This window comes from Passer montanus, unplaced genomic scaffold (genome assembly GCF_014805655.1).
Source record: "Passer montanus isolate IOZ18808 unplaced genomic scaffold, ASM1480565v1 scaffold123, whole genome shotgun sequence".
In the NCBI taxonomy this organism is placed as follows: domain Eukaryota; kingdom Metazoa; phylum Chordata; class Aves; order Passeriformes; family Passeridae; genus Passer; species Passer montanus.
The window spans coordinates 1457718-1462112 of record NW_024359056.1 but is presented as its reverse complement, the minus strand read 5'-3'; positions in this window follow the sequence as shown (position 1 = coordinate 1462112).

Genomic DNA, 4395 nt, shown 5'->3' with positions numbered 1-4395 from the left:
ATCTGCCCCCCCCCCGCCCCTCTCCTGCTGCCAGATGGGGCTGGGGGCACCGAGCCCGCCTGGCACGGGGGGCCGGGCATGGTTCTGCCAGGAGGGGAGGGCTGGGGGGGTCTCTGGGCTTTGTGCCCCCCTTTTTCCCCCTGAACGTGCCTGGCTCTGCTTTCGGCTCTGCCAGGGGGGCTCTGGGGGGTCCCCTCCTCCCCGGGGGTCCGCTGCCCCCAGCACCCACCCCGGGGTGCCCCCCGAGGTGCCCCTGTGCCCCACCCTGAGGCTGGGGAGGAACCTGGGGGCTCACACTGCCACACCGACGCTCTCCCGGCAAAGCCAGGCCCAAATCCCAGCTTAACCTCCCCCCCCAGCCCCCCCAGGAAGGCACTGGAGTGATGATTTGGGGGGCACAGAAGGGTGCTGGAGTGATGATTTGGGGGGCATAGGTGTGATGATTTGGGGGGCACGGGAGGGCACTGATTTGGGGGGCACAGCTGTGATGATTTTGGGGGCCCAGGAGGGCGCTGAGCTGGCACGGATGATGAGCTGGGCAGTGGGCTGGAGCAGGGCTCGATGGCACCGCGGCTCCCACCGTCCCCTCCCGGCCATGCCGACAGGGCTCGGCGCCTTCCCTCGCCCCCTCCCCTCTCCAGGCACACGTTTTGGGCAGGACCCCTCTCTCCCCGCACCCCCCGGCCCCTCCACGCTCCCCGGTTTTTGTTTCCAGCCACTTTCCAGCCGCTAGACCTTGTTGGGATGTAAAGAATGTAATTTATCGGGAATTCACTGGCCCATACTTGCCTTTCACTGCTACAAACGACATATCTATAAATATATATATAAATATGGGTTGTTTTCGGACTGGACTACAGTGATTCACTTTCTCTGTTTTTGTTAGAGTTTATTTTATTTGCTGGTGTCGGAGAATCCGCGTGAGAGTGATTTTTTGCTTACAATTAAAGGTGAAATGGCTTTATCCAGCCTGGCTGCGCAGCTTTGCTTCCCCCTCTCGTCCAAAAATCCCCCCGGAGCGAGCCCGGGTCCCTGCAGATGGCGGTGCTGCTCCGAGGAGGACGCGGAGCCTTCCCCGCCTTCCTCCCGCCCCGGCCGGGCTGTGCTGGGGGCCCGCAGGGCGTGTGCGAGCCGAGCCGGGCCGGGCCGGGCCGGGCCGGGCCAGGGCTGCCCCGGTCCCGGTCCCCATCCCGATCCCTGTCCTGATCCCAGTCCCGACCCCGATCCCAGTCCCCATCTGGATCCCGATCCCAATCCCGGTCTCGGTCTTGATCCCGGTCCGGATCCCGATCCCTGTCCTGATCCCGATCCCGATTCCTGTCCTGGTCCTGATCCCCATCCCCGTCCCGGTCCCCGTCTCGATCCTGATCCCGATCCCGGTCCCCATCCTGGTCCCAGTCCCCATCCCGGTCCGCTCCTGATCTCGATCCCGGTCCCAACGCCGGATCCTGCGAGGTACGGGGGGCTCGAAGCGATGCGGGGCTGGGGCACGAACTCAAAAACGGGGGGAAAAGGGGTTCGGGGAAAGAGGAGGGGGAGAAAAGGGGGTGGTGGGGGCTGAGGGGAAGGGACGTGAGGGGACAAGGAGGGACGGGGTGTCCCCCCCGACACTGGGGTGCCATGGCAGGGTGGAGGGGGGACAGCGCCCCTTCCATCGGCCTCCCAGGGGCAATTTGGGGGTGCAGCAGCCGGGGGAGGGGGAGCGTCCCCACCCTGCAGCCGTGGCCCGGAGCCTCCGCACATGACGAGTCACGCTGCGGCCGCGAGCAGCTCCCTGCAGCCTGCTCTGAGTCATCCCGCGCTGGGTCAGAGCCACCCCCGGGGTCCCCCGGGTCACCCCCGCGCCCCCCGGACGCCCCACGGCATGGATAAAACCCCGAAGATAAAATCTGCTGGCATCACCCGGGCACTGCGCGTTCCCGTGGCATCCCTGGGGCCGCGCCGTCCTTCCTCCTCCTCCCCCGAGGGTGAGGATGACGGCACGAGGATGAGGAGCATGCCACCGTGCCGGGACGCGTCCCGCGGGAGAGGGAGCTCTGCTAGGAGACGCTCTGTGTGTGTTTGGGGGGCGTTTTCCTCCCGCCCTGGAGACCGAGGCAGATGTTTTCCATCCCGGCCGCTTTCCCTTGGCACGGCAGCGGGAACGGGCACCGGGCCAGGGTTCAGGGCGGCCCCTGCCCGCCCTGCACCGGCTGCTGGCACGGCTGGGCACGGCCGGGCACGGCCGGGCACGGATCGCCGCCCCAGCGAGGGCACCGCGGCCGGGGGGAGCGGGGTGGGGGCAGCGAGGGCAAAAGGCCGAGTGGACGGAGATGTCATTGCCCAGGAATTCGGCCTGGGCGGAGGAGAGCAGAAAGGGAGGGAGGGCTAGAGCCAGCCCCGCCGGCCAGGGGGGACAGTCCCCGTGTGCCCCGCGCCGCCCGCGGGTCCCTGCAGCCCGCCCCTGCCGCAGCCCCCGCCGCTTTCCCCGCAGGGAGCTCTTCCCCCCCTTCCCTTCCCCGGTTTCCAGGGAAATCCAGATGTTTGGGCCCAGCTGCGGCGTTGCTCAGCCGGGCCGCGCTGCCAGATGTTTCCTGTCCCCCCGGGCAGGGTGTGTGCTCCCCGTCCGGGGACGCGGAGGGGACGGGGGTGCCCCGTGCCAGCACCCCCGGGGAGGGGGCTTCACCCCGGCCCCTGTCACACACAGGGGGGCTCCTGCCCTCGCCTCACCCAGGGGGTGCCCCCCCCTTTTTGGGGCGCACCGCATCCCTGCTAACCCGGAGAAATTTGGGATTCGGCGATGTGGGGTCACCGGGGCGTTGCGGGAGGAGCACCCCGGCTGGGGTGGCTCCACCGGGACTGTCCCGATCCGGCTGGGGGGTGGCAGGGGGACTCGGGCAGGGAGCAGGGTGGTGCGGGCGCAGCTGGCACCTGTGCCAGGCTGTGCTGGGTTCCCGCAGCGGGTCGGGAATGTCTGATCCCAGCTCCAAACCAATTCCGGATGAGCGGCTGGAAGGGGCCGGGGGGAGCCGGGCAGCGACCCCGGGCACTGAGGGACCCCTGCCCGCGCCGGTGGTGGCACCGGGAGGTGCCCGGGGCGGGGGGGCCCTGCGGGAGCGGCGAGAGGCGACAGACTGGGGGTACCCCTGGTCCTGCTCTGCAGCACCTGCCTGGGCCCCAGACTGCCCCCACGGGGACAGAGGGACAGCGGGACGGGGGGACAGAGGGACAGCGGGACAGAGGGACAGAGGGACAGAGGTCCCCGTGCCCGGAGTCTCGCGGGGGAGCGCCGGGTGGCGGAGCTGCTGGCCCGGCGCTCCCGCTGCCCCTGCTCCAGGCACAAAGCATCTCCTTGTCCCTCTGTCCTTGTCCTTCTGTCCTTCCCGGCGTGGCAGAGCCGAGGTCCCCTCCTGGCGCTGTGTCCCGACCGCTGCCCCGCCCTCGGTGGGTGAATGGCGGGCATGTCAGCCTTCATCAGCTGCTCCAGCCTGCCAGGGCTCCCCTTCCTCCTCCTCCTCATCCTCCTCCGCACGCGGAGCAGCAGTGCAGCCCCGGCCGCGGCTGCCCCGGTCCGACGGGAACAAACCGGCTCTGTGAGCGCAACAGAGGAGCCTTCATCCCCGCAGGGCCCCCTCCTCATCCTCCCCCGATCCCCCCGCACCCGTCAATGGCCGGATTGTGCCCGGCCGGGGCAGGTGCCGGAGCGGGGCAGGGCCGGTGGGAGTGGGCACGTACCCCCCATGGCATCGGGGACACCCCCATGGCATCAGGGACATTCCCAAGACATTGGGACATCCTCAAGGCATCGGGGACACCTCCATAGCAATGGGGACCTCTCATGGCATCGGGGACCCCCTCATAGCATGGGGGACACCTTCATGGCATCGGGGATCCCCATGGCATCAGGGACACCCCATACATAACATAGGGGACCCCCCCCATGGCATCGGGGACTCCTCATGGCATGGGGGACATCCCCAAGGCACTGGGGACACCCCCATGGCATCAGGGACTCCCTATGGCATCGGGGTCACTCCCATGTCGTCGGGGAACCTCCCATGGCATCAGGGACACTCCATAACATCGGGGACATCAACAGGCCATCGGGGGCCCCCCATGGCATCGGGGGCCCCCCAGCCGTGCCCAGTGCGGGGGCAGCGATGGGCACCCGTGCCCACACGGTGCCTGGAGGGCGCGGTGGCACGTCGCCGTCCCTGTCCCCTGCAGACCTGGACAAGCTGCTGGCGGACCTGCGCTCCTTCCTGCTCCTCCTGGACCGCGAGAGCCTCAGCGCCGCGGCTCGGGCCAAGAAGCGATCGGTGTCCGAGCTGCTGGGCCGGCTGCAGGGCCCGCCGTGTGAGTGCGGCTCGGGGGCAGCGGGGGGAGCCCCGGGGGCAGCGGGGGGAGCCCCGGGGG